The sequence below is a fragment of the Sminthopsis crassicaudata genome, chromosome X, assembly GCF_048593235.1.
Source record: "Sminthopsis crassicaudata isolate SCR6 chromosome X, ASM4859323v1, whole genome shotgun sequence".
NCBI classification, from domain to species: Eukaryota; Metazoa; Chordata; class Mammalia; order Dasyuromorphia; family Dasyuridae; genus Sminthopsis; species Sminthopsis crassicaudata.
Genome location: NC_133623.1, coordinates 20,373,580 through 20,388,841, shown reverse-complemented (window position 1 = coordinate 20,388,841; position 15,262 = coordinate 20,373,580).

The window sequence follows — 15,262 nt, the reverse complement described above, 5'->3', positions numbered from 1 at the left end:
ACAGTGCCAGCTAAAGACCCACTTCAGTGAACAATCAGTAAGCAACTAATATGTGACAACTATTTTGTTCTTTGGTCCGCAGGCACTGGGGGGATATAAAAAATGAAATGACCCTTGCCTTCCATGCTTGCCCTTCTAGTATGCAAAATAATTTCAGGATGGAGAGAACACCACAAATTGGAAGAATCAATGAAGGTTTTGGTTACAAGTTGAGAACCAAGGTAAGCTTTGACAGAAGAAAGGGAATGGAAGACAGGAATATGTCTTGAATATAAGAGCTTGTGCAAGGACACAAAATCAAGAAAAATTGTTTCACTCTCTAAAAGGAATTTTACTTTTGAGCAGTGACAAAAATAAAAAGTGCAATGAAGTAATAAGTACTGGCCTTACAACTCATAATGCAAGCAACTGGTATTACCTAGCATAATCATAAGGTTCAAGAACTCTCTCTGTCTTGTTCTGTCTGCCTGTCTCTCCCTTTCTCTTTCTCCTCCAGAGGAGGCGAGCTGGGTAGAGTTGACACTGCAAAAATCAGTGGTCAAAGGTACTCTGTTGGGCCTAGGACAGACTAGTAATTGTAACTGCCAGGAGGGCATGTTACACTCCTCCCACCCCACCCCCATGCAGATATACATGTTGACTGTATTCCACTATAAGTGGTTTCTGGAACTTATATCTGAGAGAAGTGATTCATTACCAATACACGGTGACATCATATGGCAAGGAGGTGGGGGGGAATATAAAAACACAGCTAGTTGGTCAGAAAAAACAGACAACCTCCTGATCTCCTCCTTAACACAATATATTCAAATTCGTACCCAAACAAACTACTTGAAAATGAGGGATAATAAAAAGTTTACAAAAAATTGTTAAAAATTGTCAGGACAGCTAGGTGGTATAGTGAATAGAGCATCAGCCCTGAAGTCAGAAGGAGCTGAATTCAAATCTGACACTTAACACATCCTGGCTATGTGACACTGGGCAAGTCACTTAATCCCAATTTCCTCAGCAAAAAAAAAAAAATTGTCTTCACATGCAATTGGGGAAAATATTATTCAAAATAAAAAATTTAAAAAAAATTAAGCAGGTATTGTGCAACAAGAAAATGGTATTTACACACATGTATTGTATCTAGGTTATATTGTAACACATGTAAAATGTATGGGATTACCTGTCATTGGGGGGGAGGGAGTAGAGGGAGTGGGGGATAATTTGGAAAAATGAATACAAGGGGTAATGTTATAAAAAATATATATAATAAAAAAATTAAGCAGGGAAAAAAGAAAGAATTAAAAAAGAAGTGAATGACTCCATAAAACAGCAAGAAATAGGAAAGCAATGTCAAAGACCAAACAACATAGAAAAAGTTATGTATTTCACACTCCAAATGAATAATCTGGAAAACAGATGACAGAGAAATCATTTGAAAATCATTAGGCAAACCGAAATCCATGGCCAAAAAAAGAGACTAGATATGATCATTTTAAAATTCATGAAAAAAAAAATTGCCCAAAACAATTAGAACTGAATTTCAAAGTGAAAAGAGAATCTATTAACTGCATACTAAAAGAAAAACAAACTGAAAATGAAAACTCCCAGGAAAATTATAGTTAAAATTAAAAGATTCTGAGTCAAAGGGAAAAAATGGGAAGAAGGTTATGCAACTGGGGCTAAGTGATTTGCTCAGGACCACACAGATAGGAAGTGTTAAGTGTCTGAAGTTATATTTGAACTCAGGTACAAGTTCAGTGCACTTTGCCATCTAACTGTTCCCCACCCCCTGAAATATCGAAAGCAATTACAAAGAAAAAATTCAAATCCTAAGAAGCCACAGTCAGGGATCACAAAACATTCCACAGATAAGTAGCATAAAGGTGTAGAGTTTAAAATAATGAAATTGCCGAAGACATGTTTACCACATAGAATACCTTATTTAACAAAACTAAGCATTAATTTACAGGAGGAAAAAGTGGACCTTTCATAAAATAGAGACTTCCAAGGATTCCTGATAAGACCAGAGGTGAATTGGCACTTTGAAACACAAAAACAAACACAAGAAAAATACTAAAATGTAAATACGATTGAGAAATTCTCAAGAACTCAAGAGGTAAAACTTGTTTGCATCGTACTAGAGAGAGATTATATAAGTATCCTCTCAGAATCCTATCATCAGGGATCACAGAGAGAGAAAAAAAAAAGAAAGATGTAATATGAAAGATTTTTTATGATCTCATGATCTTAAAGAAGAAAGGAAAAGTAGGGGAAAAGGAATATACTAGCAGGAAAAGAGAGAGGAAGACTGAGGGAAATTATCTGCCAGGGGAGGGTCTACACAAATAGAACACTGTATTAACAGAGGAAAGGGAGGGAGAATGGGTAACACTTCAACTTCATTTCATTTGTACTGGTCAAAGGAGGGTAGAATTCACACAAGTACACTTGGGTACAAAAGGACTTGTCAGTCAACTGAAGAGTAGGAGGAATGAAAAAGTGAGGGTGGAAAGACAAAAGGTAAATTCAGGAAAGGATTACTCATAAATAAAGCAAACTCTAACCAGAGAGGGTGTACTGGAAAGAATCATTTAGAGGGGGAGAAGAAAGAAAGGATAAGAATGTGTGTTTGGGGTATGGAATAGGGAAAAGAAGAGGAGCAAGAAGCAGAAATTTATTGACTCAAGCATAAAGCACTGGCACTCAGCTGCTCTCTTCCTTTTGCTTTGTAAAGCAAAGGTCAGAAAGGGAGGAGAAAAAGCATAAGGGAATGAAATAGAATAAAATGTATAACTAATGCAACTGAATGAACTCGCCCATAAAACAGAGGAGACAGGACAATGGGATAGAAAACAGAATTCTACAATATATGGTTTACAAGAAATAGCCTTAAAAATAAAGATTCCCACAGCATTAGAATAAGGAGCTAGAGCAAAATATATTGTGCTCCAGCTGAAGAAGAACAGGAAGAGATTAGCAACCACAATCTCTGACAAGGGAAAAACAAAAAAAGAAAAGAAAAGAAAAGAAAACAGGGAAACTCCATTATAACAAAAGGTATCACAGATAATGAAATAATATCAATTTATGGTTGTTCAAACATTTCAGTCACATTCAGCTCTTTGTGACCTCATTTTCTAGTCAAAGACATCAGGGTGCTTTGCCATTTCCTTCTCTAACTCATTTTACAGATAAGAAACTGAAGTAAACAGGATGAAGTGACTTGCCTAGGGTCACACAGTACAGTGTATTTTTAAGGCTACATTTGAACTCATGAAGATGATACTGCCTGATTCCAGGCCAAGCACTCTTTTCCACTGTGGGACCTAACTGCTTATTAATCTCGATACTAAACAGAATTTAAAAAAAAAGATAAATTGAGTTTAAAGAAATAAACCAAAGGTTTCTAATTACAGGGAACCTCAAAGTATCACTTTTAAAACTAGAAAAACATCACCAAAAACTAAACAAGAAAAAAGGTAAGGAAGGTTCTGAATAGATCTTTAGAGAAGTCAGATATAAGACACTTCTAATGATTGCTGGATGGGAATACAAATAATTGTACATACATGCATTAAGGCACCAAAATATTCAAATAAATGCAAAAGAGTAAAAATATTAAACATCTTTTCTGACTACAATGCCATAAAATTAAATTCATTAAAGAGCTGCTAAACAAAGGATTAAAAATTAGAGACTAAATAATATAATCTTAAACAATGCATGGGTCATTGAAAAAATTATAAGAACAATGGGTCATTTCATTAAATAAAAATCACAACAAGGAAACCATATATGAATATTTGAGAGATATAGACAAAGCATTCTTTAAGGGAAAGTTTACGTTTCTAAACACTCATTACCTAGAAAGAAGCTGTATATGTAACTAAAATACTGGAAAACAAACAAATTTTTAAAACTCAAGTGAACACAAGAAGAAAAACCTTGAAAATACTGATAAGATTATTCAAAATGAAAGCAAAAAAATCATTGAATTAATAAATGAAAATAAAAACTTTAAAAATACAAATAGGTAAAATGTAAGTTTATTTTATTTTTAAGAGGAAAACAAAATTACTAATATCAGGTATTAAAAGGTTAATTCAGAAGAAATAAAGACAAAAAAATAGGAAAAAATTACAAGGCATTTTGCCCAGTTACATTCTAATAAAACAGACAACTGAAACGAAATGGATCAATGTAATAAAAAATACAAAACACTCACAAATCAGAACAAGAAATAGAAAAATTTAGTAGCCATTCTCAAAAAATAAAGTGAATATTCATAAATGATTGTTCAAAAGGGCAAAAACAGTAGACTACATGGACTTATAAATAAATTTTATCAAACTTCCTCCCAAAAATAATTCAAATACTTCATAAAATATTTAGGGGGAGAAACCCAGTAAAAACAAGTTCTTTCTAAAAAGCAAGTCTTTAATGGATACCTACACATTAAGGACAGTAAAAAGAGAGATATACAATTATAAACACACCTCTATGAATATTGTCACAAATGTTTTAAATTAAATTACATTACTATATAATAAAGGCTAAAAGTATGATAACGTTCAATTCATGCAAGAAATAGAGGGAATGTTCAGAATTAATAAATCATTTTAATGACAAGCATGTGAAAAAATATAATTATATCAACAGACACAGAAAATTCTTTTGACAAGATGTAACATTCATTCTTGTTTTAAAAGAGGGATAGCTATATGTCACAGTGGATAGAACATTGGCCCTGAAGTCAGGAGGACCTGAGTTCAAATGTGGCCTCACATACTACTTTCTAACTGCATGATCCTGGGCAAGTCACTTAACCCCAACTGCCCCAGAAAAATAAATATACAAATAAATAAAAATGCATGTATTAAAAAACTAGAAAACAGGCATAATCAGACCTTTACTTTAACATACTTTAATTCATAAGTTGCATTTAAATCCAAGAACTTCCATTATATGTAATAATGGAAATAAAATGGAATCCTTTCCAAGAAGATGGGATTTGACTAGGATGTCCATGATCAGTACTATTATTCAGTATGGAGTTTAACTGCCAGCTACAGGACTAAGACAAGAAAAATAAATTAGAAAAAATCACAGGCCAAGAAGAAACAAACTTACTACATTTTGCAAATGATAGAATGGTTTACATAGAGAACTCTAGAAAACTGACTAAAAAATTAAGTGAAATGATAATTTCAGCAAAGTTGCAGGATATAAAGTGTATCCATATAGATTAGCATTTTTGTACAAAATCTAGCAGGAAGGGATAGAAAGGGAAATTTAGTTTAAAATAATGATATAATATTTAAAATATTGCCAAGAAACCTGCCAAGACATACATAGAAACTAAATGACTTATACTACAAAAAACTCTTTACACAATAAAGACAGGCCTAGATAATTGTAGATAAATTGATTGCTTACAGTCAGATCAAACCAATATAATAAAAATGACTATATCTAAACAAATTCACTCAGTGCCATACTAATCCAATCAACAGTGGATTATGTCCTATGAATAGAAAAAAATAAAACAGGGTGGAGGAATCAATGATCAAGAAGAAAAATAATGAAAAAAATCAGTAGAGTGTTTTTGTATCAATGTATTCATTTTTCTTTTGTCTATCATTCAGAAAATAATGAAGTTCATCTGATGCCTACTCCCCTACTTTTTCTTCCATGTTTGTATATTCTTCTTATATAGTCCAATTATGGGATGTGGTGAGTACATTCCATCCCAACCCCCACCTTTGCTAGATTAATGTATTTCTCCATTCATTATTCCTTCTCTTTCACCTCTTAAAGCCTCAGATAAAGGCTATAGAGTGATTTCTTTTATTTTTACATGATCACAGCAGAATTTTTAATTTGACTGGGTTTCTTTGATTTCTTTTCCTTTTTTTAGGAATTCTAGTTGCCCTTTTTTTTAAATGAGGGCAGAAGATGGCAAAGAGAGAAAGTGTATTTTTCATTAAAAAAAAGTTTTCTTAAAAAAATAATTGTCTTATCAAAATTTAGCGAATCTTAAATTATCTTTCCTTGGTCTATTTTTCAGATCTATTCTTTTTGCCCTCATATATCTTATATTTTACTATACTTCTCAGTGTTTTTAAAAATTTTGTCTCACAGTCATGTTTTCAAAAACATTTGATTTTTTAGCTTTTTTATTTTCAAAATGTATTCAAAGATAGCTTTCAACATTCATCCTTGCAAAAAACCCATGTGCTCCAAATTTTTCTCCCTCATCCTCCCATCCCTTCATTTACACAATAAGTAATCCAATATATGTTAAACATGTACAATTCTTCTATACACATTTCCACATTTATCATGCTGCCCAAGAACAATCAGATCAAAAAGGGAAACAAAAAGGGAAAGAAAACAAAATGCAAGCAAACAAAAAGGTGAAAATAGTATGTTGTGATCCTCATTCTTTTCCACAGTTCTCTCTCTGGGTGCAGATGGCTCTTTCCAACACAAGACCAATTGGAAGTGGTCTGAATCACCTCGCTGTTGAAAAGAGCCACGTCTATCAGAACTGATCATCATATAATTTTGATATTGCTGAGTACAATGATCTCCAGGTTCTACTCAATTTAGAATCAGTTCATGTAATTCTCTGCAGGCCTCTCTGAAATCATCCTGCTAATTCTTTCTTATAGAACAATATTCCATAACATTCATATACAGTAACTCATTCAGCCATTCTCCAATTGATGGGCATCCACTCAGTTTCCAGTTTCTTGCCACTTCAAAGTGGGCTGCCACAAACATTCTTACACATGTGGGTCCCTTTCCCTCCTTTAAGGTCTCTTTGGGCAAAATGTCTAGTAGAGACATTGCTGGATCAAAGAGTATGCACAATTTGATAGCCCTTTGGGGAGAGTTCCATATTGCTCTCCAGAATGGTTTGGAACAGTTTCCAACTGATGAATCGGTGTCCCTGTTTTCCTACATTCCCTCCAACATTTATCATTATCTTTTCCTATCATTTTGGCCAATCTGAGAGGTGTGAATTATAAATATAATTTTATAATTGTAGAAATATGTATAGAAGAATTGCACATCTTTAACATATAATGATTACCTGCCATCTAGAGGAGAGGATGGGAGAAAGGGGGCAAGTTTGGAACACAAGGTTTTTGCAACGATCAGTGTTGAAGGATTATCCATGCATATGTTTTGAAAATAAAAAGCTTTAATAAAATAAAAAGTATATAAATAAATGAAGAAATATCGTCTTATTTTACCATAAGAAATTTGAGACATTTTAGAGAGTTCTGGGTAACATCAGAGAGAAGTAAACAGAACTAGGAGAAAAATTTCTACAAATACAACAACACTATAAAACAAAATAATTTGAAAGAATTTAAATCTCTGATCAAGACAATTACTAGCCATGTTTTCAGAGGACCTATGAAATTATCCAACTCCTTAAAGAAAGGTGATAGACACAAATTGCAGAGAAACATTTTTTTTAACATTTTAACTCTGGATTTTTTTTTACTCAACCATGTTTATTTGTTATAAGAGGTTTTTTTTTTTTAACTTTTTTTCATCTCTCAGTGAATTGAGAAGAGAAGGGAAGCAATGAGGGAGAGTGTGTATCAATAGTGATGCCAAAAATAAGAGAGTTACTTAAATGCACAGAAGAGAACTGAAGGATGTTCAGAAAGCAGCCTAGACAAGCAGAAGAGTTTTGAAAGCAATATATAGAATTTATTATATACTTAAAAAACAAGTGGCGTCAAATGAAGATTCACAGCTTCATACTGAATGCTCTTTTTGTCTTTTGTTCTGTGCATGAAAATGCTTGTGTTCTATTCTCACAAAGACTATGAGATGGAGTGGATCAGACCCTAAGCCTAAGTCACATTCTAGGGCAGAAAGGTTGAACCCTAGGGCTGAACCTCAAGGAGTCATATGACCCACAGGAAACAGAGAGCATTGCTGACCATTGGTCAACAGCTGCTTCCTTTCCAGTGCAATTAATGAATTTAAAAACCAAGAGGAAGGGGGGAGTGTGCTTCCATTTTGGTGCTATATTGGTACCCTTCTTCTTTCAACACATACCCATTCTATTCTGAACTGTTCAGATAGTATGTTGGTCTTCCTCTTGCAAGAACTGAATTAAATTTTTCTTTTGTACCTAGAGATGCCTCTGGGTAGTCAAATTGGCTAAGAGGGGTTTAATATAACTCCATCCCACATATGAATAAAAATAAATTTGTTCCAACCTTTAACAAAATACAGTACTCATGTTTAAAATGACAAAATCTTATGGTGCAAGGAGTCTTCTTCAATATAACTAGAAATATAATCTTCTCTTTGTATTCTCTTCTAGTTTGGCACTTGGTCATTATCATTCTGCCTCTGCCTTGTTCTCCGTTCCATCTTTCTTCATCTCTTCAATAACTTCCCTTTTTTAGAGTCAGATAAAAATAAGGTTCAAAATTGCCCCCAATCTCTCCCCAGATCCAATAGACATGTTTATCTTGAGTAATGTTCATTTGTTTGTCCTTGTCCAAGAAATAGCCATTTATTCCCTCCTCCTCTCCCTCCCTTCTCCACTTCTCTTTCTCTTAGACTTTTCTTCACTGGTAAACTATTTCTGATGAGACTAAGGTTCATTCACTCTCCCTTCCCTCCTTCCTTTTGCCCTCTACTGTAAAAGCTTTTTCTTGACTTTTTTACATAACACAGTATATATACCCCATTCTACCTCTCCCTTTCCCTTTCTCCCCAAACACTATATAATATAATCCCTTTCCATTCAATTCATACCTGTGCTCTCTGTCTATGTATACTCTATTTGCCCTAATTATGAGAAAGTTTTTGTAAGTTATAAGTATCAACTTCGCAGGTAGGCATGTAAACAGTTTTACCTTATTAAGTCCCTTATCATTCCTCTTTCCTGTTTACCTTTTCATGTTTCTCTTGATGCTTGCATTTGAAATTCACATTTTCTATTCAGCTCTGGTCTTTTCATCAGGAATACTTGAAAATCTTCATTTTTCCCCTTGAAAGATTATACTCAGTTTTGCCGGGTAGGTGATTCTTGGCTGCAATCCTAGCTCCCTTGTCCTTCAGAAGATCATATTCTAAATCCTCCAGTCCTTTAATGGAGAAGCTGCTAAATTCTGTCATTCTGAGTGTGGTTCTGCAATGCTTGCTTGAATTGTTTCTTTTTGGCTGCTTGCAATTTTTTTTCCTTGATCTGGGAGCTCTGGAATTTGGTTATAATATTCCTAGAAGTTTTCATTTGGGGATCTCTTTCAGAATGTAATCAGTTGATTCTTTCGATTTCTATTTTACACTCTGGTTCCAAAATACCAGGGTAGTTTTACTAGTTAATTTCTTGAAAGATGATGAAAAATAAGGTCCTTTTTTGATCATGACTTTCAGACAGTCCAGTAATTCTTTCCTGCCAACTCTAAATTGTCTTGGACTAGAAAATCATTTCACTCCATCTTTTTGTGGACTCTGCTATTCTGCAATTTGTTTAGAGTCATCACTTCAATGTATTTGAAGGAGTATGGGGGAAAGCTTAGGCCCTGCCTTTACCATTTTGGGTCTACTTTGCTGCCTTCTAAGAGATTTCATTCCATTGGCAGGAGCAAGAAGAGGAAACATAACCTATGCAGACATTTTTGGACTAGTGCTTTCATCCGTAGAACATCTCCTGAGAAAACTCCTTTTGCAAACCAATAACCCTCCAGAACTTTTAGTGTTAAGGATTTTCCAGGATGTTGTTTTTCCCTTCTACAGTACAAGCTCTTTGAGGGCAGAGCCTGTCTGCACTTTTGTCTGGCTCCAGTACTAAACAGGCTCTTGAGAAATGCTTTCTGAATTGATATAAATGATGATATGTGATTAAAGTGATTTGTAGAATATAAATGTTCATTTTCATTAGTTATTGGTTTATTTCCTTTTTCCTATAGATGTTTGCTTTTTTTCTTGTTTGTAATTTTCCCCTTTATTTGGATACTTGTATGTTTTAATGGAAGTTTCAATAATTTGATCCATAAAGAACAGAAAGTACATGCTCAAGATAATGAAGTCCAAACAGATTATCCCCCAAGAAAGCAGAGTGGTTTGTCCCATGCACAATCACTTCAAGCCATGCCAAATCATTTTTTCTAAGTATCCTGACCCCCAAAGCATTCCTTGAGAGTGACCACTAACCATGCTGACACAGCTCATTATATAGTGTTGTGATGGCTGAGATTCCATCTGTCAGAATGCATTACTTTGACATAACACGACCATTCTGTTGCAGTTTGAGATGATGAGTCATGGGCGAATGTCAGCTACAAAAAATTCCAACTAGAAATTGTTTTCCTTAAATTCATTTCTATGTAATCTAAAATTTCACAAGTATTTTAAAAATATATTTTTAAAAAGGATCTCTCTTACCTATCCAATTCAATGCTCTAAAATAATCACTGAAAAGATTCCTGAATCAATTTAGGTAACGGACATGAGTGTGTTATAATCCAAATGGGGAAGAGGTACAATATTTTACAGCTGGCACATCTTTATTCAGAATATTCAAAGGTTCCTGGGTCATCCGCTTCCTATTTATTCAAATTTATATTGACTAGCTTCAGAAAGCAAAGCTGACAAAATGATTAATTAGACTTTATAGCTCATTGGTAGGCTACAGTTTAATAAAATTAGCAGAGCTCAAGTTCATCTTTAAATACCATTATGGTCTTCATATTAAAAATGTCAAATTACATTTTTCAGCTTGCACAAAATCCAAGATGACATTCCAAACTTGCAGCAAAAACAATGAAAAACTCACTACCATGGCCATGATGATCACAATGTTTTCAGAAAATGAATTCAGTGAATTGGAGGCGGGGTAAGGGGTATGATCTGCAAATAAACACACAGTTTACTCTCAAAAGATACTGAACCAATGTAGTTGCAGTGACCCTTATCTATGGGACTGATACATTTTGCATTTTGATAGGCTTGTGCTCTCTTATTTATTTGTTGACCCACTTTTACCATACCTTCTGCCCAGAAAAGTCTGCTTTTAAAAATTTGTGGCTAACATCAAGTTGTGTATAGCAAGTCACACCATCCAGCCAATTTGCATTAATTTCACGAGTGTTGTTCAAAAAATTAATATTTGTTCTGCTATTGTTGGCATTCAGTTCAGGTGTGCCCTCATTTGACCAATGTCCCAAAGGTTACTCAAATCAACAAATGAATCTATTCTATTTTGTGTACTTATTTAACAGTGTTTAAAATATTTAATAACTATCTACTGCATATACATCACTGAAGTAGACATGAAAGCAACAACAGTCTTCACAATACTTGGCTTCTGCCTTCATGTAGCTTCCAGTCAAACAGATTCTTTCAAAAGCACATGTCAAAGTAAATCTACCAAGACAATTAGTTTTCTTAGAAATTTTGACTCATAAATGCAAATTAAGACAACTCTGAGATACCACTATGTATCGTGCTGTTGTCTCCAGAAGCTGCCAGATCGCTCTCTGGGAGGAGATCTGCTGTGTCAACTCAAATCTCTCAGACAGATTCTTCTTCCTGTAGAGAACCGTTGTCTCCAGACAGTTGCTGTTAACTCTGGTCCAGAGAAGTGATTTCCCTTCCTGCAGAGAGCTGCCTCAAGTCTGGTCTAAAGCAGAGACTCCCTTTTCCTCCAGAGCTGCCCTCTTTTATCCTCCCAGAGAATGGGCGTGGGATAATGCAAGGGCTTCTGGGAAAAATTACTTCAACCAATGAACTTGCTCCTTCTAAGAATGCAAGCTCCTCCCCAGGAATTCACAAGTAAAACTCCCAGTCATGGCCGGAACTAGAGAATTGTCAAGTACCAACTTAGCACTTAGTAAAAACCCAATATCTCATTATCTCATTAGCACTTAGTAAGAACCTAACACCACTACACACCTGTCAGATTGGCTAGAATGACAGGGAAATATAATACACAATGTCAGAGGGGATGTGGGAAAAATGGGACACTGATACATTATTGGTGGAATCGTGAATACATCCAGCCGTTTTGGAGAATGATTTGAAACTATGCTCAAAAAGTTATCAAACTGTGCATACCCTTTGATACCCTTTGAGTGTTACTACTGGGCTTTTATCTCAAAGAGATCTTAAAATGGAAACAGAATAATTTTTTCCCTGACAGTTGGGCAGTCCCATCTCCCCCATAAATGAAGAACAGCAATTAAAAAGTTAACAGTTTTGAGTTATTCCTTTGGACAGATCATCTCCTATAATGTCATTCATCAAGAATGTCTTATCATGGGCATCTTCTAGGAGGCTTGATCTGGGTATGCAGCTGTACTCTTTCCTACAGACATTAGTCAGTAGTTAAATACATTCACATATTAATTTATCTTTTCAGTAGATATATATTTTCAACACAACTCAGTTCTGCATCTCTGTGTTAAACAGGGAAATGTCAAGTTCATTTGCTATCTGCAAGCCCTTTTAACATCTTATTTGCCTTTATTCCTCTTTGGGGAAATGTGACTATTTTAAACACTGACCTTTCGGAACTCCTTCAAGGAGGGACATTTCAAGGTATAATAACCCAGAAATGATGCAAAATATTAAAATGTGTTAGACTTTTAAGTTTGGACTTCCCTCTTGGAGCTACAAAAGGGCCATAAAATGTAACCTTCCAATGAAAGTGACCTATTGCACCATTTCCCAAACATAGCCTGGTTGAATACCGTATTTTCTTCATAGTTTCAGAAACCAAGCCTTGACTTTTCAAGGGAAACCTATAAGCTTTTTTGCTAACTTGAGGTTTTCTACTCTCTTTCCACAACTGATTCTACTATACTTGGCAGTAACTAGAATCAAAAGGTCTGGCTGCAATTTCTTCAAAGGGGCAATAGATGTGATTTTTAGTTTCAGGTGGCTATGTAGACAATTCATGAGTGGGGAAAATGCTGGAGGTTGAGGTGGAATCAGAACAAAGGGTGGACCATTCCCACTGTTGAGAATGTCACAGCAGACCAACAGGAAATGGATAAAATAATGTTATGACCAATTTTATGACCTTAATGTTATGACCTTTTTCACCCCAATTTTCTTCATCAATAGAATGAGGATATCTGCATTACCTCCCATACAGACTTGTTGAGAGGTTTGAGGAAGAGCATATACATAAAATATGACAGCTCTAGAGCTAAAAGAGCATTCTTACCAGTTGCCTTGGTATATCCCACCCTCCCTGTCTCTTTTCCTGTCAACTAAATGTCTAGTTGTTTAATGGTAGACATTGTTTTGCAAACTTTAAAACACTACATAAATGTCAGCTATTTTCACTATCTAAGAAACTGTCTCCTCTCTGGATTTGTGTGACTGCCACTCTGTACTGCTTTTCCTCCTACCAAGAGGATGGAAGGTAACAAGCATCTGTGCAGTGCCTAATATGTGCCCAAAGGTCCCCCCTTTTCTGGTTAGGCTTCGGGAAATGGGCATCTTCAACCAAAGACACTGGTCAGCCCCCAAGTATGTTGTAGAGAACATTAGCTCTTCCTCAAGTATATATTAGCCTAGGAAGCTTCTGAGGGCCCTCCCCACGCCTATTTTGAATTTCTTCCTGATTCTGAATTTATCACATCACATGAGTATACCCAATAGGTGTACAGGCATGCAAGCCACAACTCAGGGATTTCTTTTCATTCTGTGACTCTTATCCAAGTCTATTCAAGTCTATGCATCCACCCTGATAGAGGGCTTCTTCCAAACAAGTTTGAATGCCAGCACAGAATGCATGCTATCCTTCTGTTTTATCTCCCTTTTCCTATACAAATGATCAAATTCTTTTTCTCCCAGATGTTTCCTGTTACAATGTAAGTTGACAGTGATAGGCATTAGTAAGAAAGTCTTGGGTTCAAATTCTGTCTCTTATTAGCTTCATTACTATGGGCAACTATCTATTGTGACTCCATCCCATATATTTTGAGATGGAGTATCTGTACTGTCATTGTCTTTGATAAAATCTGGAATATTCATATTTCCTTTTCTATCCAGGCATTTGGTCATCTTAAATGTGTTCATGAGAATGAAGGCCTTTTAGTCATTGTATGATTATGTTTTGTTGGATTATGGTCTGTAAATGTATCTTAAAGGCTCTTTCCTTTCTATGTTTATGGCCAAGTATGTGATCAGTTTTTGTCTAAGTTCTGTGACTACTCAAACAGAAAGCATAATACTTGCCCCATTTAATTCATTCAATTTGTCTATTAAATCCATTTTCTTTTTTTTTTTTTTAGCTCTTTGCCTGTTTTTGTTATCATCTTTTTGTTAGATTTATCAGTGTTAGTGGAGTTTTAAAATCTATACTTTACAAAATCTATATTTTATGCTCAATTTGTTCTTGCAAATCTGTGAAAGTTTCCTTTATGAATTTTGTTTCAGAATTGTTTTACATATATATATATATATATATATATATATATATGTATATGTCTCAATGATAAAGTCTCACTTTGCAAAGAATACTTTTAAAAACAATGTTTTTCTTCTTTGTTAATATTTCTGGTTTGAGAGTAATTTTGACTTATATTATTAGGGTTGCTCTTTATTGGAAAGGTTTGGTAGTAACACAGTAAAATTTAGACAACCTTCTCAATTGGAATTAATTAAAATATTTCAGAATTAAAAGTGTTTCCTGAAAGCAGCATATTGATGAATTCTGCTTTTTATTCATTATGTTGGTTAGGACATTTGCATTTGGAAGCATAATTGTTAGGTTTGCCTTTTATTCAGTCATACTCTGTGAAATGAACACATATACTTTCTTATTCTTAATATTTTCTAAATTAATTCAAATTTCACTTCATGAAACCAAAGTATTTATAATAGTGACTATGTAGGTTACTCTGCTTTATTCTGCCCTCCCTCCCAGTTGCTCCAATTTTTTCTTTCTCTTGATGCTTCTCCAAAACCTCCTTTCTGAAACAGTAATTAATGTAAAGCCATACTCCAAGAGTTCTCACGTTATGTTAGAAAGGATTTAAAACAACCTAGATGCAACAGTATTTTTTGACTATTAAACCTCCCTGAAGTAGACATGTGTATTTTCAAATAGCCATCTCCTGTCGTCATAAGCCCATTTAATTTTTCTGGGTAATTCTGTATTCGTGGCCCATATATCTTAATTTTGTAAATAGTATATTCCAATTTCTGTGATTATCACTTTCACTCCATGAAAAGGGATAGTCACATGATTCAAACCATTTGCTTCATAGAGGAT